Source organism: Schistocerca nitens, chromosome 7, assembly GCF_023898315.1.
Source record: "Schistocerca nitens isolate TAMUIC-IGC-003100 chromosome 7, iqSchNite1.1, whole genome shotgun sequence".
NCBI lineage: Eukaryota > Metazoa > Arthropoda > Insecta > Orthoptera > Acrididae > Schistocerca > Schistocerca nitens.
Window position 1 is genome coordinate 47946997 of NC_064620.1, and position 22628 is coordinate 47969624.

General features: G+C 43.5%; 1 long non-coding RNA gene across 1 annotated transcript in view; it reads right to left on the minus strand.

Annotated features, from left to right (window-relative positions):
* Positions 1-5446: 5446 nt before the first annotated feature.
* The window catches only part of LOC126195362 (uncharacterized), a 398017-nt gene continuing 380835 nt past the window's right edge, over positions 5447-22628 (minus strand). The window contains exon 2 of the long non-coding RNA XR_007538594.1: positions 5447-5605. This is a non-coding gene — a long non-coding RNA (uncharacterized LOC126195362). The remainder of the gene's footprint in view (positions 5606-22628) is intronic.

Sequence of the window (22628 nt, forward strand, 5' to 3'; positions counted from 1 at the left end):
AACAGTGGACACAAACGAAGTTCGATTTGTCTAGTGTTGACGGTTGATATGGTGTGTTTTTCATTTGCGCAGACTAAGTTACGAGAGCATGGTGAAATGTAATGCCTCCAAATTTTGTATGTGAATGCTGTTAAAGCTCTTTAATTAAAAACCAGCATCATTAATGTTTTACACCTTCGTTCTCCATGCCTACATATTTATTTCTCAACATGGTCATCCTGGCGACGAACAAATTTCTCGCAACGAGACAGCCGTTTGTTGATACCGTCACTGTGGAATGTTTGACTTTGTTGACGGAGCCACAGCCTCACCTCAGCTTGCACCGCTTCATCACTATCAAAGTGAAGTAATCAAAGGTGTTGTTTTAACTTCTCGAAATAAATGAAAAACGAGTGGTGTCAAGTTGAGGCTGTATGGAGGATGATCGATGACAGTGAACGCAAGACGTCGGATTGTGGCAGATGCTGCAGCACTCGTGTGTGGTGTAGCATTTCCATGCTGAAGGAGAGAGTGCTACATGTGTGGACGAACTCATATAATTCGAAACTCGATTACAGGATGCTGTTTCTCACGCACTGGCGTGGTTTTGTTACACAACGCAAATGCAACTTTCTTCGAACGTAAAGGAATAACATAGTTTCCTCGAATAGAGAAAGCGTATCGTAATTTTTTCTGTTTTACCTCGTTCCTCGCATTAAAATTCCTGGAGATATGTTTCGTTTATGCAACTGAATGAAAGGCAGTTTGTTCCTTTGCAATACGCGTCTCGCTTCTTTTTTTGTGAAGCATCGTCAATGGCCTGTAATACACGTTCTTTTTGTATATACAAGAAATGTTTCACGTATTAATTACAACATATTACTATGTTACATTTGGTCTTGTTTTTCAGATTAAAAACAAATTTAGTGAGGTTAAATTATCGTTTGGTGTTATGATCCCCAGTGTTGTGAGACCAGATGTGTGGTCCTGGAGATGTGTTCTTCTGTCGCCATGTTCCAGCTGGCCGATTTCCGGCGTTTTTTAACCCATATGTATTACAACACATCACTTGCACTTACCATTTTGACAACAGGTGTGTGTTTACAGTGTGGTGTGTTGCCGACTGTCACTGTGTGTTTATCTTTCGTCTTTTGTGTTGTGTCGTATATACATCTGTGTGTGTGTGTGTGTGTGTGTGTGTGTGTGTGAGTCTGTGTGTGTTTCGTTATGTGTGAATGTGCCGTTGCTTTGAGAAAGTTTCCTCTTTAATAGAGGATATTTCTGTGTATATCTATGTATGCGTAGGTGCGTGTGAGATCGAGCGAGCGTGTGTGTGTGTGTGTGTGTGTGTGTGTGTGAGAGACAGAGAGAGAGAGAGGGGGGGGGGTGCAGAGAGAGATAGGGATATAGAGAGGGATAGTCAGGGAAAGAAAAAGAAGAGGGGAGAGGAAGAATAATTAATTATTTACTCTGGTTATGTCTCAGATTTCTGTTTGTTATTGTTTTTGTGGCTAACAAGATCAGTTCAGAACTAGTTATCATGAACATATAAGCTGGAAGTATGAAATACCGACATTCTACCTGTGCCTGACCATCTGATAAAAAAGGACATGAACCATGCAAAATGGAACAAGAAATGTAAATTAATATATTCAGTAATCACAACAAAAAAAACTTCTGACGCTACAAGAAAACTTTCACATACAAAGAGCACTTACAACGAAAAAGAAAGTAACTAATGACGAAATCAATACAAGCAATAACTCACTGATTATGTTAGCTACTAAAACAATACGAAGAGACATCTGAAAGATTGCCAGAGGAAATAATTAACGAATGTTCTTATCCCACTTCTTTCTATTTCTCTCTCTCTTTATCCTTTTCTCTCTTTGTACCTCGTTCTGTCTGTCTGTCTGTCTGTCTCTCTCTCTTTCTTTCTGCATCCCCACCCCCCCCTCTCTCTCTCTCTCTCTCTCTCTCTCTCTCTCTCTCTCTCTCACACACACACACACACAGGACACAAGCAACACAAACGAAAGTCGAAAGATAAACACACAGCGACAGTTAGCAACTCTACACACTGTAAAAACACACACACACACACACATGATAAGTGCAAGTGATATGTTGTAACAAATGTGCGTGAAGAAACGTGGGAAGTCGGCCAGCTGGAGCATCACGGCCGAATGAACACATCTCCAGAAGCACACAGATGGACTAACAACAATGGAAATCGTAAGCAACACGAAACTATAATTTAACGTCACGAAATTTGTACTGCAAAAACTGTGGTTATCTTAAAACCAACAGAAAAACATGACAAAATGTAACATAGTAGCATATTATAACTAATACAGAGTGCATTTATTACACGAACAAAAAGGGATGTGTTACAGGCACTGAAGATGCTTCAGAAACAAAGAAGCGAACGCGTATGGCAAAAAAACGAAACTGCCTTTCATTTAGTTGCGTAGACGGAATATGCCTCCATGAAAGACCAGGCAGAGTTATGAAGCTGACTATAAAATTTGCAATGCCACATTTTCGACTGCACATGGTGCGAACTCGGATACTGCTCAGTATGGTAAATCAAACGAAAATAAGCGGCCTTCATCTGTTGCTGTTGCAACAACTTCTGGAGTCAGTGACTTCTTCATCAAAAACATAGGGACAAGTTTGTCCCACATACCCTAAGAAATTTTTCTTACATTCTCTCTATGCGTCATGTTGTGAAAAATGTAAAGCATTGTCAAAATTTGCATTTTTTTTAAAGGGCTATCATTTAATCAGCATATTCAGGATCACAGAAATTTTGCATTTATTATAATAACAAAAGATATAATATTATCGATGAGTTCTGAGCTGGTATTCTACTACTTGATTGGCTTGGCTTGGCTTGACACGATCGGATGGGTTCAGGGCCCCTATCTTCTCAAGGCCTCTCCTTGTATCGGGTATTTAATTAAAGTCGGCTCTATATAGCAAGGACCACAGATGTTACAGGTATGGGCTTCATTTTGCATCAAGATAGAACGGGTAAACAGTAAAAGCGTAATTTGTGAAATTCCAGGAAATGAAGAGGCTGCATTGTCAGGAGTGGAGAGAAGTGTTGCATAAAATACCTTGTGTCATAATCATACCTACAGGTCCATGGATTGCACAACAAATGTCATTAAAAATTCAGTCTAGCCAAGTTACATGTGAACGAAATAAACTGGAAGCCATAGTTCATAACGTATCAACTGCTTGGTGGAAACAATTTCTTGATCTTCACCATTAAGCTTTTTAGGTTTATCCATTCACACCAGTGATCTCAAAACAACAAAGTCTTTTCCAGTATTAGGTATATATTTCATTTCAGAAAGAGGGATACATCAGAAAATATTGGAATTCACTTCTCTTGAAAATGAATATTCTAATCTAATACCTGTAAATGTGATGTTCGTTCTACATGATCACTGCCTAGAAACAAAGTTTGTGTTTTTGTCTGCTGAAAATAGGAACAGTATGTTTGATGGAGTGAACACAAGTGGCAAATAAAACGCTTTTTGTTAAATTATAAGCAAAGATTGTTAGGAATTATGTTACATGTCTGGGTTGCATGGCACATATCATCCACAACAGTGTGGAAACAACCGTTGGGAATCAATCAGTTGATGTAGAGAGCATCATTTGTAAAATTTGCAAGTACACGGTTATTACAAATGATTGAAGCGATTTCACAGCTCTACAATAACTTTATTATTTGAGATAATTTCTCAATGCTTTGCACACACATACAAAAACTCGAAAAGTTTTTTTAGGCATTCACAAATGCTCGATATGTGCCCCTTTAGTGATTCGGCAGACATCAAGCCGATAATCAAGTTCCTCCCACACTCGGCGCAGCATGTCCCCATCAATGAGTTCGAAAGCATCGTTGATACGAGCTCGCAGTTCTGGCACGTTTCTTGGTAGAGGAGGTTTAAACACTGAATCTTTCACATAACCCCACAGAAAGAAATCGCATGGGGTTAAGTTGGGAGAGCGTGGAGGCCATGACATGAATTGCTGATCATGATCTCCACCACGACCGATCCATCTGTTTCCCAATCTCCTGTTTAAGAAATGCCGAACATCATGATGGAAGTGCGGTGGAGCACCATCCTGTTGAAAGATGAAGTCGGCGCTGTCGGTCTCCAGTTGTGGCATGAGCCAATTTTCCAGCATGTTCAGATACACGTGTCCTGTAACGTTTTTTTCGCAGAAGAAAAAGGGGCCGCAAACTTTTAACCATGAGATTGCACAAAACACGTTAACTTTTGGTGAATTGCGAATTTGCTGCACAAATGCGTGAGTATTCTCTACCGCCCAGATTCGCACATTGTGTCTGCTCACTTCACCATTAAGAAAAAATGTTGCTTCATCACTGAAAACAAGTTTCGTAGAAGGCATCCTCTTCCATAAGCTGTTGCAACCGCACCGAAAATTCAAAGCGTTTGACTTTGACATCAGGTGTCAGGGCTTGTAGCAATTGTGAACGGTAAGGCTTCTGCTTTAGCCTTTTCCGTAAGATTTTCCAAACCGTCGGCTGTGCTACGTTTAACTCCCTGCTTGCTTTATTCGTCGACTTCCCGCGGGCTACGCGTGAAACTTGCCCGCACGCGTTCAACCGTTTCTTCGCTCACTGCAGGCCGACCCATTGATTTCCCCTTACAGAGGCATCCAGAAGATTTAAACTGCGCATACCATCGCCGAATGGAGTTAGCAGTTGGTGGATCTTTGTTGAACTTCGTCCTGAAGTGTCGTTGCACTGTTATGACTGACTGATGTGAGTGCATTTAAAGCACGACATACGCTTACTCGGCTCCTGTCGCCATTTTGTCTCACTGCGCTCTCGAGCGCTCTGGTGGCAGAAACCTGAACTACGGCTACAGCCAAACAAAACTTTATGAGTTTTTCTACGTAAATGTAGTGTGTCGTGACCATATGTCAATGAATGGAGCTACAGTGAATTTATGAAATCGCTTCAATCATTTGTTATAGCCCTGTATTTTCATATTTATGCTGTATGTGTGGAGACACTCACTCTCCTGTGTTTTTTAAATGTCTGTTACCGTAAATTGCTTGGTTATAGTAGTACAAGATGGTAGCCATTGCTTTCTGCTCTTGATAGAGTTTTTAAAATATATTCTGCTCTAAAGTAATTCTTCCTCTTTGAATCTGGTTGTTCTTTATCTTTGGCATCTGTTTTGCACAATGTGCAACTTGAATTATGGTTGCGGTTCCTCATACTCAGATCTGCCTTTTGAAACAAGCATTCGATAAATCCAAAAATATGCAGGAGCAACATCTTTTTATGAGTTACTTACAACAAAGATAAAAAATAGGAAATAAAATAAGTTTTTGAGTTTTAATGATAAATCTATGGTGAAAAAATTTGTATGAGGTTGTCAAGTTGCTCATAGTAGGTTTTATTCCTATGGAGGAGGAGGAGATTAGTGTTTAACGTCCCGTCGACAACGAGGTCATTAGAGACGGAGCGCAAGTTCGGGTGAGGGAAGGATGGGGAAGGAAATCGGCCGTGCCCTTTCAAAGGAACCATCCCGGCATTTGCCTGAAGCGATTTAGGGAAATCACGGAAAACCTAAATCAGGATGGCCGGAGACGGGATTGAACCGTCGTCCTCCCGAATGCGAGTCCAGTGTGCTAACCACTGCGCCACCTCGCTCGGTATTCCTATGTTCACTCACTCTGTAATGTAGCACCTGAATATGAGGGACGATCAAAAAGTTCTGTTTCGAAAGTCGTGCAGAAATAAATCGGTATGCCATTGAAGCAAAATCGCCTTAAGCGCTGAGGCAATCATACTACTCACGTTCTAAGTTTAAGATACCCATCAGGAAAACACCTTTTCCTAGGGCATGAAGAAGCTCGCAACTGCCTGCTACCCATCGACCTCCGACAGCAGTTGTCGATCGTTCAAAAAACCACAGGCGTGACAATCGCAAAGGGAGGGATCAGGACTATGGGAGGGGTGCTGGACCGTCTCCCATTTAAGGTGACAGACGTTGATTCTGCGTTACATCATTTGCAATATGCGAATGTACGTTATCACAAACTTGGCCCACCATTCCACAACGATGGTTTTCATCGGATGTGCTTTCCCATACACTTTCTTCATTCTCCGATGGATGTCTATCGGTGTTTGTCCTTCGGCAGCCAAGAACAGAATAACAGCACGTTGGCCATGTTTGACGCATTTGGTAACAACGTCGGTATAGTTAACGTTTCTATATTTACCGCACACACGCCGGAAACACACAAATACTACACTGATTACGTGAATGCATGTAGGTGCTTATATACCCGCATCAGAATCGCGCTACGTTGTATATACGCTGCAGCAACACATAAAACGGAAACTGCTTGACCGTCCCTTATACAGGGTGTTTATAAATGAATGTGGGGTTTTAACGCTTTATAATATTTATTACGTTAAACTTCCAGTTATAAATGATATGTCAAATGAAAGAGCAACTCAAACAGTTTTACCAAGAACCTTATAGATGTTCACCGTGAGCACCATTTGTCACATGGCACACATCAAATCTATATCTGAGTTCTTCTCAAACGTTGACAGGGCTAGCTTTGCATGTCCTCCAGGTTCACCCGACCTGACGCCATGCGATTTTTTCCTTTGGGGCTTCATCAAGGATCGTGTGTACGTGCCTCCGCTACGAGCAGACCTCCGTGAATTAAGAAACCGGATTGAAGCAACTGTTGCTACTATCACTGAAGACATACTTATGAACGTTTGGGAAGAACTCGGCTATAGACTTGGTGTGTGCCGTGTGAAAAATGGTGCTCACATTGAACATTTATAAGGTTCTTAGTAAAACTGTTTGATTTGCTTTTTCCATTCACATATCATTTATAGCTGTAAGTTTAATGTAATAAATATTATAAAGCGTTAAAACCCCGATATTCATTTATAAAGATGCTGTATTTGGTTTCAGGTGTGAAGAAGTTTTCAGACTGTAATTCACTTTGTTGGACCATTTTGAGAAAGGAACTAGAACGGAGTGATACAGAACTGAGTATGCCATTAGTTCAGAAAGTATTAGGGTTGCCACCTGGCCTATCTAAAACCGGACAGTCCGGTTTTTCAATAAAAAACTTAAATTAGGCTAAATTCATAATTACTAATTCCATGTTTTATAAAATTCTTTACAAAAGCCAAATAATGAAACTGGAGTTAGTTAAACTTTTCAGTTTAATTATTCTTTGGTTTCATTGTTTTGTATAAGTTTGTCTCATGTTGGGAGCATTGTGGATTTGTTGCTACGAATTCCAATGGATTTTAGTATACGTTCGACAAGCCGTCTCAAAGAGGTCAAAGAGGCTTTGTGTTTTAATTACACCGCGGTGTTCATTGTCTACCATTGTCTGCAAGTGATATGAAGACGGCTCCAATAGGAAAGATAGGCCAATAATAGCTTGTATTTTCGTATGAAAACTGCATGTCACTTCGACGTGGAAAATAAAGTAAGAGTTACAATATCAGTTTATGTCTATTTGTTCTTCTGCATTGTTATATTATATAGAGACAAAAACAACAAACAAAACAAGGCGTGACAATGTCGCAGTTTTATTTTATTACCGGTGCTTGCGATAAAGACCTACTAAATTTAAAAGGAATATCGCTGTCGCGCCAAGTACACCCATTGTTGCGCGCGGCAGAATGATGTAGGAAATATTTCGTCGTGGCTGTATTAGATGAAAAGCACACTGCATGGGTTTAGTTTAAAACTGAACGGTATCGTAGCGACTGGGTGATACGTGTACGTATATAACATCGTATTATACTGAACTTCTCAAACGTAGCAGGCTAAAACAGCGCCGTGAGTGTCATCTCAATGAAAAACGGCTAGAAGAAACAGACTTTTCGGGGTGGCTTTCGAAACAAGATGAATGTACCGGATATTGTAAAACATGCCGTGTAAGTTTTACCATGAAATACGACTCAGTGAAAGTGGCAAAGCATTATGGCAGTATCAAGACTCATATTGATAAGATGCAGGATGTGTCTCGGAATGCGCTGTCCAAAGATATTTCGTGCCAGCGTGAACTAGTCAGGAAGAGTAAATGTCAGCTACTGAACAAATAGTAAATAATCATGGAGTGAAACATCATCACAGTTACCTTTTACAAGGCTGTGAAAATGCTCTCCTATCCCACTTTTTGTTTCAAGATTCGAAACTGTCATCCAAAATTCATTGTGGACAGATTAAAGCTGAAGCTAAAGCAGAGAATGTGTTGGCTCCACATTTTCTGCAACAAATTCTGAAAAAAGTTGGTACAAATCTATTCTCAATTGCATGCGATGCTTCAAATAAAAGAAATATTACGTTATTTCCTTTTATTACTCGGCACTTGGACCAAGAAATGGAAACTTCAGTTGTTACAGATTTTTACGAAGACGCTGACGAAACATCAACTTCTATAGCCAAGAAGCTTAAAGACAGAATCATTAAGACTGGTCTTCCAGGATCACAACTAGTTGCGTGTGGTGTGGACAACTGTTCCGTCAGTTACGGGAAAAACCAATCTGTTTTCAAGAAGTTGAAAAAAATTTTTGAGGCACCACATCTTATTGCAGGACATTGTCACATGCATATACTACACAATACTCCGAAATAAGAACTAAAACTACTGCCATACGATGTTGAATCTTTAGTGACTAAAGTATTTAATGAGTTTTCTTCAAGTGCGAAGAAGATGAGTGAGCTGAAGAAGTTTTTTGAGTTCCTGCAGTCAGAGTATTCCACACTTGGCATGTTGCTAAACGCTTTTTGAATCTTTTTTTCTGCTACAGGTAGATAGATTACTTCAGAAGTGGCCATTGTATAGGTCCTATTTTCTACGCCAGGGTGAAGACAATGCTGCCAAGCTAATCTGGACATTCGTAACCCATGAAGACAACAGTGAGGTGGACGATGAGGTAACATTCCCAGAGATTTGCATTTATCTTTTCCACAATGTTATGCATTTATTTAATACAACAATAAAACACGTGGAAAGTGATTATATACAAATAACTGAAATATATTCTGTACTCCTGAAGTTGCCGACAGAAATCATTAATAGACAAAGAAATAATTTCTTCGGATCAAGGTATTACAAGAGCTGAAAAAATGTTCGTAATATGAACAACAAAATTTATTAGAGAAGCTGAGCAAGTCTATTTTAGAATTATGGAATATGTACATCTACATCGACATATATACTCCGCTAGCCACCAAGCGATGTGTGGCGGAGGGAACAATTAACGCCAAAGTCATATTTCCCCCTCTCTGTTCCACTCGCGGATCGCACGAGGGAAAAACGACTGCTTAACGCCTCAGTATGAGATCTAATTTCCCTTATCTTTCAATGGTAATCATTGCGCGGGATACAAGTTGGTGGTAGTAATATATGCTCTACATCCTCGAGGAAGATCGGGTTTCAGAATTTAGTGAGCAGCCCATCCGTTTAGCGCGTCGTCTATCTGCAAGTGTATCCCACTTCAAACTTTCTATGAGATTTGTAACGCTCTCGCAATGGCTAAATGTACCAGTCACGAATCTTGGTGCTCTTCTTTGGACCTTCGCAATCTCTTGAATAAGACCCAACTGCTAAGGGTCCCATACAGACGAACAATACTCTAACACTTGACAACTAAAGTATTGTAAGCAATTTCCTTTGTTGAAGGACTGCATCGCTTCAGGATTCTACCAGTAAACCGCAATCTAGAGTTCGCCTTGCCCGTTATTTGTGTAATCTGATCATTCCATTTCAGATAATTCGAATAGTCACACCAAGATATTTGACGGATGTTGTTACCGCTTGCAAAGACTGGGCATTTATTTTGTACTCTTACATCAATGGGGATTTTCGCCTTGTTATACGCAATAGGGTACACTTACTAATATAGAGAGATAACTGCCAGTCATTACACCACACATTTCTTTTCTGCAAATCCTCATTGATTTGTTCACAACTTTCGTGTGATACTACTTTCCTGTAGACTACAGCATCATCGGCAAACAACCTAATGCCGATGTCAATATCATCAAGCAGATCGTTTATGTAAATCGTAAAAAACAGCGGACCTATTACGCTGCCCTGGGGCACTCCTGAAGTTACGCTTGTTTCTGTTGAAGTCACCCCATTCAGGACGACATACTGCTCTCTGTCTGTTAGAAAACTTTCAGTCCAACCACATATGTCACCGGATAGACTGTAAGCGCACACTTTCTGGAGCAAGCGACAGTGTGGAACTGAGTCGAACGCCTTTCGAAAGTCGAGAAATATGGCATCAACCTGGGAGCCGGTATCTAGAGCCTGTTGTATATCATGCACAAAGAGAACCAGCTGTGTCTCGCATGACCGCTGTTTCCTGAAACCGTGCTGGTTTCTGCAGATGAGCTTCTCAGAGTCTAGAAAGGTCATTATGTCTGAACACAAAATATGTTCCATGATTCTACAACAAATCGATGTCAGTGAAATTGACCCGTAATTAAGTGCAACCTATTTTCTACCCTTTTTATAGATTACTATGACCTGGGCCTTCTTCCGTCCCGTGGAACTTTCCGCTGTTCAATGATCTCCGATAGATGATGGATAAGAATGGTGCTATATTTGTAGCATAGTCAACATATAATCTTACAGGTATACCGTCCGGGCCAGATGCCTTCCTAGTGTCTAAGGATCTTAACTGTTTTACAATCCCAGATACACTAAACACTATGTCAGCCATCCTCGAGTTTGTTCGATAATTGAAAGGGGGAATGGTGCTGCAGTCCTCTACCGTGAACGAGTTTCTGGAAGCTAGTTTTAGAATTTCGACCTTGTGTTTATCATCATCCGTTACATTACCCGTGCTGTCAGTAATATCTGCAAAAATGGTTTTACTTCGATGAACATTCAATTTTGAATCTTAGCTTGCAGTTAAATCTAGAAGAACCCCTTAAAATGGAGATCACAATGAAACTTATAGATTATTCCAACAGAAATATAAACTGTGACGAGCTATTTTCTGAAATATGTGCACTGAATGACGTCTTGCTGTCCGTTAAGGACTTGCCAGACTCCAACATTTCAAACAAATGGGTGGCATTTTTCAAGAGATGCAAAGCACATAGTTTTCTGAAAGTTGTTCGACACTCGCTAGCAGTGCCACCGTCCAATGCGATATCAGGGCGGAATTTCAGTGTGATGCTAAATATCTGGAGCAATGAAAGAAATAGACCGAAAGTGGAAGGTGGAAATGGTGAAAGCCGAACTATTTGTGAATCTTAACTACCGTATGAAATGTGCTAAATGTGTCAAATCCGACAACGGGAAAGAACTTGTTAAAGTTGTGAAGTCAGAAAACAAGTATAACTTCAAAGCATAAAAGTATAACTAACAAAGGGAGTAGAGGCTCGCATAAACGGCTGGATTCGCAGTATTAACGGTGATTTTCGTACAAATAAATGCATACTTCCTGCTGTAGCCGCTATAATGTATGCATGGTGTAATGTGTTGTGAATAATACTTTTTTGGTTCAAATGGCTCTGAGCACTATGGGACTCAACTGCGGAGGTCATTAGTCCCCTAGAACTTAGAACTAGTTAAACCTAACTAACCTAAGGACATCACAAACATCCATGCCCGAGGCAGGATTCGAACCTGCGACCGTAGCGGTCTTGCGGTTCCAGACTGCAGCGCCTTTAACCGCACGGCCACTTCGGCCGGCCAATACTTTTTTACTTTACATGTGGCAAGGGCCTTAACGACCATACACCTGCTCTATGAGCCTCTTCCACTTCAGCCGGTCCAGTGCGCTTTTTGTCCAGTTGCTGTTGCTGTTCACCCTAGTTGTGTCCTCCGAATGTTATCCCGCCAACTGATTCTAGGTGTTCCCCTTCCTCTCGTACCTTCTATTGTTCTGCTGAACGCCATTCTAGGTAGTCTTTCTCTGTCATTCTTGCTATATGGCCTGCCAATTCAACCTTCTCCCCTTGAGCACTTCGACGATGTTACGGTGTTTGTACAGCCCTCTTAATTCTTCATTTCTTCTTATTCTCCATTTCATGTTATTTTCGTCGTATACAGGTCCTAAAATTTTCCTTAATACTTTTCTTTCGAATATTAACAGTTTATCATCATCTTTCTTTCTAAATCCACTCCTGGAAATGGAAAAAAGAACACATTGACACCGGTGTGTCAGACCCACCATACTTGCTCCGGACACTGCGAGAGGGCTGTACAAGCAATGATCACACGCACGGCACAGCGGACACACCAGGAACCGCGGTGTTGGCCGTCGAATGGCGCTAGCTGCGCAGCATTTGTGCACCGCCGCCGTCAGTGTCAGCCTGTTTGCCGTGGCATACGGAGCTCCATCGCAGTCTTTAACACTCGTAGCATGCCGCGACAGCGTGGACGTGAACCGTATGTGCAGTTGACGGACTTTGAGCGAGGGCGTATAGTGGGCATGCGGGAGGCCGGGTGGACGTACCGCCGAATTGCTCAACACGTGGGGCGTGAGGTCTCCACAGTACATCGATGTTGTCGCCAGTGGTCGGCGGAAGGTGCACGTCCCCGTCGACCTGGGACCGAACCGCAGCGACGCACGGATGCACGCCAAGACCGTAGGATCCTACGCAGTGCCGTAGGGGACCGCACCGCCACTTCCCAGCAAATTAGGGACACTGTTGCTCCTGGGGTATCGGCGAGGACAATTCGCAACCGTCTCCATGAAGCTGGGCTACGGTCCCGCACACCGTTAGGCCGTCTTCCGCTCACGCCCCAACATCGTGCAGCCCGCCTCCAGTGGTGTCGCGACAGGCGTGAATGGAGGGACGAATGGAGACGTGTCGTCTTCAGCGATGAGAGTCGCTTCTGCCTTGGTGCCAATGATGGTCGTATGCGTGTTTGGCGCCGTGCAGGTGAGCGCCACAATCAGGACTGCATACGACCGAGGCACACAGGGCCAACACCCGGCATCATGGTGTGGGGAGCGATCTCCTACACTGGCCGTACACCACTGGTGATCGTCGAGGGGACACTGAATAGTGCACGGTACATCCAAACCGTCATCGAACCCATCGTTCTACCATTCCTAGACCGGCAAGGGAACTTGCTGTTCCAACAGGACAATGCACGTCCGCATGTATCCCGTGCCACCCAACGTGCTCTAGAAGGTGTAAGTCAACTACCCTGGCCAGCAAGATCTCCGGATCTGTCCCCCATTGAGCATGTTTGGGACTGGATGAAGCGTCGTCTCACGCGGTGTGCACGCCCAGCACGAACGCTGGTCCAACTGAGGCGCCAGGTGGAAATGGCATGGGAAGCCGTTCCACAGGACTACATCCAGCATCTCTACGATCGTCTCCATGGGAGAATAGCAGCCTGCATTGCTGCGAAAGGAGGATCTACACTGTACTAGTGCCCACATTGTGCATACTCTGTTGCCTGTGTCTATGTGCCTGTGGTTCTGTCAGTGTGATCATGTGATGTATCTGACCCCAGGAATGTGTCAATAAAGTTTCCCCTTCCTGGGACAATGAATTCACGATGTTCTTATTTCAATTTCCAGGAGTGTATTAATGTTTCACATCCATATAACATCACAGGTATAATGGTCGATTGATATAAGCGGATTTTGAAGTTACTGCTAAGTGATCTTTTTCTTAGAATTTTGATGAAACTAAAAAGTGTCTTGTTTGCTGTTGGTAAACGGGCATGTATTTCTATATCTGTTCTGTTGTTATTACTACAAAGACTTCCTAGGTAATTGAAGTGGTCAAACAGTCTTGTAATTGAATCCATCTACAGTCAGAGTTGCATATTTTCTGGTTTTCTTACTAATGGGCAGGTATTCTGTCTTTTCTTCATTAACATGTAATCGTATTTTCTCAGTAATTTTGTAGTAGTTTTGCATCATTCTGATTAATTCTCTTTTGGAACTGTTCGATGAATATTGAATTGTCAAAACGACTGTAACTGAAAAATTAAATTACTGGAACGATTCCAAGGAAGGAGTGCATACCAGACAGTTTGGAATACGAAAAGTGTTAAAGGAAAAATGCGTAAAAGTTACAGTAGTACCAAAAATTTCAGAAGTTGCTCTGTGCATCCTGGGGTATAGTGCAGCAGCTGAGCGTTTGTTTTCAGCGGTGAATCATTATTGGTCATTTGATGAGACGACAAAGGTTTCAAATAGTACAGTTACCACTGGAATGATGCTCAAGTGTAATCTAAGTATTCATATGGAACCTTGTACGATAGAACGTTACACCATAAGCAGTTAATGTGAGCTCAATCACCCAGGTGGGTAATAAACAAAATATTAGTAATACGAAAGATTTGTAAGCGCATTTCACTTAGGGTATTAATCAACAGTGTTCTGATACAAAGTGCACTTATTCAATATCACGTCTCCGGTATCCGTTATCCTACTGTTCTGCTAAAACAGTAATTCCGAAATTATTGACCGGTGGATCAGAGCCTTTTCAGATGTCTTCTGTTTTATGTGGGGGGGGGGGGGGAGGGGAGGAGGGAATGTTAAGCTCAGACAACTAAGGACTTGGAAAAAGTATCTTCATCTCGATATCGATACCGAAACTCGATACTTTCCAATTGACGATTTTGCTCATATCGTTATTTTATAGCAGCTGTCGTATAAAATCATCCTGATAATGAATTATTACACTTTTACTATTTACCAAACTTCTGGATACATGACACTGTTACAACACTCAACAGTTGATCGCGCCACCACTAACTGGCCAACAGTTGAATTACCGATTTGGTGAGAGCGATAGGCCGAGTGTACGTAGAGATTTGCGATGCTTCTGGAACCTTGACAACGTCTCGTTCGCAGTTTGTTCATCTAGCATCCCTTTGTTTTCACTATTCGACGTCCTTGTTCGTTTGCGTATTGTTGTTGACAGCAGAGTGAGTGCAAGAATTACTGAATCAGCAGACAGAGTGGCGCCTGGCAAAAGTGAAACGGTTAGTGATTTAGGGATCTCATTGTTAGACATTAGCAAGCAGCAAACAGTAGAAAAAAGATAAAGCAGTCACCTCTTTCGAATCTGTTCTAGGTTGTTGATAACATGAAATACTTAGCTTTTGTTTGGCAACATGTCCTGTGTCAGTGCTGTGGGCTAGTCCATTAGAAAAATGAGGAGACTTGTAAGTTTAATTGCCTAGTTTCATAAGTTTGTCACCACGTTGCTGATGAGTTTTCTTGGCTCTACGCCGGAGGTCGAACAAACTTTTCTGTTCCTGACGTTTCGCACAGCGCAGCTCTGGACGAAACGTCAGGAATCGAAGATTCTTCGACTACGGCCATACAGCCCGGAAGACACATAAGCAGCCATGACAAACGGTCGTGAAAGCCTTCCCTAGCCACCGAGTCAGTGCCCTCCGAGATTTTATTTTCAAGGTCAGACAGCTTGTTGCCAAAGTCATGTAACAGATTATCGGTGAAACTACTGAACGGAACATTGTTTTTGAGGAACTGTATGGTAGTAGAATGGAAAATTTAGGAAAAATGTGAGACTTAACTCATTTACTATTGAGTACATTCAGCTGTTTTTCTGGCAATCTATTCCTTTCTGTAATTTCAAATTTTTAATTTTACGTTTTTAAAACGTTTCTAAATTTTGTATATTGTAACCCGTAATAAAAATAAATAGAGTGGTTTACCGTTTGTATACCTACAGACATCGATGCTATCTTGACTAAGATATTTTTTACTAATGATACTCATGAGAAAAGTGCCGATAGATTTCGTCCGATATCGTATCCCTTGTGACATCTGTCGGTATGTTTATATCGTTGTATGTGGCGTGTTTTTTAAGTAAGTTCCATTTTGAAATTTAAAAAAAAGGCGCGCTAAGATATCTCAATACTTTTATTTTTACATGAAAGCCTGTACCTAAATCTACACTCCTGGAAATTGAAATAAGAACACCGTGAATTCATTGTCCCAGGAAGGGGAAACTTTATTGACACATTCCTGGGGTCAGATACATCACATGATCACAGTGACAGAACCACAGGCACATAGATACAGGCAACAGAGCATGCACAATGTCGGCACTAGTACAGTGTATATCCACCTTTCGCAGCAATGCAGGCTGCTATTCTCCCATGGAGACGATCGTAGAGATGCTGGATGTAGTCCTGTGGAACGGCTTGCCATGCCATTTCCACCTGGCGCCTCGGACCAGCGTTCGTGCTGGACGTGCACACCGCGTGAGACGACGCTTCATCCAGTCCCAAACATGCTCAATGGGGGACAGATCCGGAGATCTTGCTGGCCAGGGTAGTTGACTTACACCTTCTAGAGCACGTTGGGTGGCACGGGATACATGCGGACGTGCATTGTCCTGTTGGAACAGCAAGTTCCCTTGCCGGTCTAGGAATGGTAGAACGATGGGTTCGATGACGGTTTGGATGTACCGTGCACTATTCAGTGTCCCCTCGACGATCACCAGTGGTGTACGGCCAGTGTAGGAGATCGCTCCCCACACCATGATGCCGGGTGTTGGCCCTGTGTGCCTCGGTCGTATGCAGTCCTGATTGTGGCGCTCACCTGCACGGCGCCAAACACGCATACGACCATCATTGGCACCAAGGCAGAAGCGACTCTCATCGTTGAAGACGACACGTCTCCATTCGTCCCTCCATTCACGCCTGTCGCGACACCACTGGAGGCGGGCTGCACGATGTTGGGGCGTGAGCGGAAGACGGCCTAACGGTGTGCGGGACCGTAGCCCAGCTTCATGGAGACGGTTGCGAATGGTCCTCGCCGATACCCCAGGAGCAACAGTGTCCCTAATTTGCTGGGAAGAGGCGGTGCGGTCCCCTACGGCACTGCGTAGGATCCTACGGTCTTGGCGTGCATCCGTGCGTCGCTGCGGTCCGGTCCCAGGTCGACGGGCACGTGCACCTTCCGCCGACCACTGGCGACAACATCGATGTACTGTGGAGACCTCACGCCCCACGTGTTGAGCAATTCGGCGGTACGTCCACCCGGCCTCCCGCATGCCCACTATACGCCCTCGCTCAAAGTCCGTCAACTGCACATACGGTTCACGTCCACGCTGTCGCGGCATGCTACGAGTGTTAAAGACTGCGATGGAGCTCCGTATGCCACGGCAAACTGGCTGACACTGACGGCGGCGGTGCACAAATGCTGCGCAGCTAGCGCCATTCGACGGCCAACACCGCGGTTCCTGGTGTGTCCGCTGTGCCGTGCGTGTGATCATTGCTTGTACAGCCCTCTCGCAGAGTCCGGAGCAAGTATGGTGGGTCTGACACACCGGTGTCAATGTGTTCTTTTTTCCATTTCAAGGAGTGTATTTTTCTACATAGTTTCCGTCAATATTGATGCACTTGTCATAACGCTGTACCAGTTTTTGAATACCCTCCTCATAGAAGTCTGCCACCTGACTTGTTAACTTGTTAATTTGTTAACTTGTTAAAAAAACTTGTTTCCTGTGCGCATTTCTTGTGCATTTGACACGTTCCACATCATAAAGGTTTTTCCATGCTATTGATCAATGGAACACGTAACTAACTAACTAACCACTGCTTCACCACTGTTTTGAGTTCGTCATCGTCTTGAAACGCTGACCGCGCAGGTGTTTCATCAAGTGCAGGAACAGATGGTAGTCACTGGGCGCAAGATCGGGGCTGTACGGAGGATGATCTAGAGTTTCCCATCGAAAAGATGTGATGAGATCTTTGGTCTGATTCGCCACATGCGGTCGGGCATTGTCTTGCAGCAAAACAATGCCCTTGCTCAACTTCCATGGACTGTTGCTTTGAATCTGGTGTGACGTAGGCCACCCATGTTTCATCGCCCGTAACAATTGGGATTAAGAAATCATCACCGTCGTTGTGGTGCCACTGAAGGAAAGTCAATGCACTGTCTAAACGACTGGTTTTGTGCACATCCGTGAACATTTTCGGTACCCAACGTGTGCACAGTTTTCGGTAATTCAAGTATTCGGTTACAATACTATACAAAACACTACGAGAAACATTAGGAAAGTCATCCCGCAAGGAGAAAATCGTAAATCATCTGTTTTCTCTCACCTTATTGTCCACTTCCTGCACCAAACTTTCGTTAACGACCGAAGGACGCCCACTCCGTTGTTCATCATGCACATTTGTGCGGCCATCTTTAAATGTTCTCACCCACTTTCTTACCATTCCATCATTCATAATGTTTTCTCCGTAAAGTGCACAGATCTCACGATGAATGTCGATCGCTTTTAGGCGTTTACCACTAAGAAATCATAACAGCACGTACTTCACAGTCGGTGGGACTCACGATTATCGGAAGCATCTTAAACAGACAGTACTCAACGTAAACACAGAAGAATCAGACTGTAATGGCGTCAGTGCGTAGATTAAAGTACAGGCTTTCATGTACAAATAAAATTATTGAGATATCTTAGCACGTCTTTTTTAAATTTCAACACGGTACTTACTTAGAAAACACGCCTCATCGTTTAGCTTACATCAACACTGTTGTTAATTTTCATTGCACGAGCAGTGTGTGAAAGGCATATGTGGTAAAACAAAAAATCGAAACAGTTTTATTTTGTACCTTAAATCCGGATACGAGTTCTTCTGCCACAACTGACTGCACCATTTTCGACTTAAAAATAGAGCGACATACTCTACAGTTAACGACGAAGGCGTTTCATGCAACAAGACAAAGTTAAAACTGCAAGGGGTAGCTATTTCAGTTACGGGACGTACAACGTGTTGGTAAGTGATTGTGCGTCACACTGAAGGCCCACGCTGCTTTGTCCCTCGACCTATTTCATAATGACTGCTGCTACACCGAGACGACTCCGCTACATCTGCCCTGACAGCAGCAGCGCAGGAGCCACGGGGGTGATGGCACCGACCTACGAGACGCTGCGTCGTGTTTACTGGAGAAGTGCGAAGCGGAGAGGACGCTAACAAGCTTCCAGGGCTGCGTGTCACTCTGTCGCTCCCTACAGGTTCGCAGGCTCCTCTCTTAAGCCGATTGGTCACCGTCTCTGCAGGCGCGCGAGAGAGACACTGCAGAGCTCTTCCCTCCTTTGGAGCGCTTCACAGAGTTTGACGACGTGCCCACTCAGGCGACCAGGAAGCGTTGACGGAGACATCAGAGCTCACCTCATCTACATCTACAGCTGCAACTTACACGTAAATGCCTGGCAGAGGCTTCATCGAACCAATATCACACTATTGCTCTACCGTTCCACTCTTAACAGCTCGCGGGAAAAGTGTACACTTAAATCTTTCCGTACGAGCGCTGATTTCTCTTATTTTATTACTATGATCGCTTCTCACAACAAAACGTTTCCACATTCAGAGGACAAAGTTGGTGATTAAATTTTCGTGAAAAGATCTCGGCGCACGGAAAAATATCTGCGTTTTAATAAATGCCACCTAAACTCGCGTACCATATCCGTGACAGTCTCTCCCATATTTCGAGATAATACAAAACGAGCTGTCGTCTTTGAACTTTTTCGATGTCCTCCGTCAATCACATCTCGTAAGGATCCCATACCGCGCAGCAGTACTCCAGCAGAGGACGGACATTAGTAGCGTCTAACTGCTGTACCAGTCGATGCTTCACATCCCCCACAACATCATATGTGTGACCGTTCCAGTTTAAGTGATGAGCTTGTAACACCATAGCTCTAATGCTATACTGATTTATTTTGCCTTTTGTTTTATTTAATGTCACATCGCTGAGCTTCTGTAAATGTGTTTGAATCGGTAACACAAAATTGTATACTCCTTTCTTTATAAAATCTTTGATGTCATGATTTGATTCTATGCAATGTAGTATATCTGTCATTTAAATTCTTTGTCCCATTTGGAGGGAAAAAAAATTGCTGTATATAATTGTAATTTCTGTGTGAATAATTTTGTGTAGAACTACCAATATATGCAAATGTTCTGTTTTATTGAAAATATTTGTTTGCTGTTATGTAAACTGCTGACCTTCACTTAGGGTTCTTAGTTATCTTATATATAAAAGGTGTTGTGGTTCCCCTCGGAAACGGAACTGTGTAGCCCGCGCAAATTGTGGTTGGTCTAAGTAGAAAAGGTGGAACTGAGAGTCAGTCGGGGACGAGCTACCAAACTGGGCACTGCCCATGGAAAAGTTGTTTAGTGTGCTGGTTCCGAGAGAGGCTTTTCCTGCCGCTTACCAATGCCTCGGATGGATGGATAAATAGCTGGAACTATTCTGTAATTGGTATCTACACTCCTGGAAATTGAAATAAGAACACCGTGAATTCATTGTCCCAGGAAGGGGAAACTTTATTGACACATTCCTGGGGTCAGATACATCACATGATCACACTGACAGAACCACAGGCACATAGACACAGGCAACAGAGCATGCTCAATGTCGGCACTAGTACAGTGTATATCCACCTTTCGCAGCAATGCAGGCTGCTATTCTCCCATGGAGACGATCGTAGAGATGCTGGATGTAGTCCTGTGGAACGGCTTGCCATGCCATTTCCACCTGGCGCCTCAGTTGGACCAGCGTTCGTGCTGGACGTGCAGACCGCGTGAGACGACGCTTCATCCAGTCCCAAACATGCTCAATGGGGGACAGATCCGGAGATCTTGCTGGCCAGGGTAGTTGACTTACACCTTCTAGAGCACGTTGGGTGGCACGGGATACATGCGGACGTGCATTGTCCTGTTGGAACAGCAAGTTCGCTTGCCGGTCTAGGAATGGTAGAACGATGGGTTCGATGACGGTTTGGATGTACCGTGCACCATTCAGTGTCCCCTCGACGATCACCAGTGGTGTACGGCCAGTGTAGGAGATCGCTCCCCACACCATGATGCCGGGTGTTGGCCCTGTGTGCCTCGGTCGTATGCAGTCCTGATTGTGGCGCTCACCTGCACGGCGCCAAACACGCATACGACCATCATTGGCACCAAGGCAGAAGCGACTCTCATCGCTGAAGACGACACGTCTCCATTCGTCCCTCCATTCACGCCTGTCGCGACACCACTGGAGGCGGGCTGCACGATGTTGGGGCGTGAGCGGAAGACGGCCTAACGGTGTGCGGGACCGTAGCCCAGCTTCATGGAGACGGTTGCGAATGGTCCTCGCCGATACCCCAGGAGCAACAGTGTCCCAAATTTGCTGGGAAGTGGCGGTGCGGTCCCCTACGGCACTGCGTAGGATCCTACGGTCTTGGCGTGCATCCGTGAGTCGCTGCGGTCCGGTCCCAGGTCGACGGGCACGTGCACCTTCCGCCGACCACTGGCGACAACATCGATGTACTGTGGAGACCTCACGCCCCACGTGTTGAGCAATTCGGCGGTACGTCCACCCGGCCTCCCGCATGCCCACTATACGCCCTCGCTCAAAGTCCGTCAACTGCACATACGGTTCACGTCCACGCTGTCGCGGCATGCTACCAGTGTTAAAGACTGCGATGGAGCTCCGTATGCCACGGCAAACTGGCTGACACTGACGGCGGCGGTGCACAAATGCTGCGCAGCTAGCGCCATTCGACGGCCAACACCGCGGTTCCTGGTGTGTCCGCTGTGCCGTGCGTGTGATCATTGCTTGTACAGCCCTCTCGCAGTGTCCGGAGCAAGTATGGTGGGTCTGACACACCGGTGTCAATGTGTTCTTTTTTCCATTTCCAGGAGTGTATCATCGCCACCAAGAAATGACAGTCCAGCAATTTTACCTGCAATTCCACCTACCAACATGCAGTTGCCACCACACTGCGCAATCACTGTAACGGAATACTATAATAATGTACAGTGAAGGATCAGCTTATTGGATGTTTTAGTGTGCACAAATACAAGGTAACATAACTGAATTCATGTACCTACCTTGATTTTTTCCCTGTCACAACACCTCTCAGGTTCCTCTCCATTTGAACTATGATTACCGAATGTCCTAGTTTGTGGAAAAAATGAAAGCCTCCCAGTGATGGAAACAGTCGAATTTAAAGTTTGTTTGGAGTTTCAGAGTCACCTATTTAATCATTTACTTGAATGCAGAAGACTGTGGTAATAAAGACAATTTGCTGTTTCTTTTAAAAATTAAAATTTCTTAAAACTGAGGCTTATAAAGTTTTGCTTGGATAATGATCATAGTGCTGCCTGTAGTAGATTTTAAAAGGTGAGTCAGTTTCTTGTAAATTTGTCAACATTGTGTCTCACTGCAGTAAAAGACGAGAGTTGCAGTTATGGAAAGTTGGATGCTTGCTAAGCACTTGTTTCTTTTGGGTATTGAAAGCGCATATTAATAGTGTAATAAGATCCACAGGTTGTCCTTTACCACTATTTGTGAAAACAATAATTTCTTTTATTCAAAGACAGTTAGAAGTAATCTGTTAGTGAATTCCATTTAACTTTCATTCTAAATAGAATAGTATTTAGTTGAGAGATACTTAACCTGTGACCTGTTCATAATTTTGCAGTGAACTACATTTATAATTTTATGTCAGTTAGGAAAATGTTTGAACAATAATACTGAACCTATGTACAATTAATGATTCTGCAATGAATATTAATAGTAATGTTATAAAGACCATTCAGTTTGAATAAGCCCTGAATGTAATAGTGTG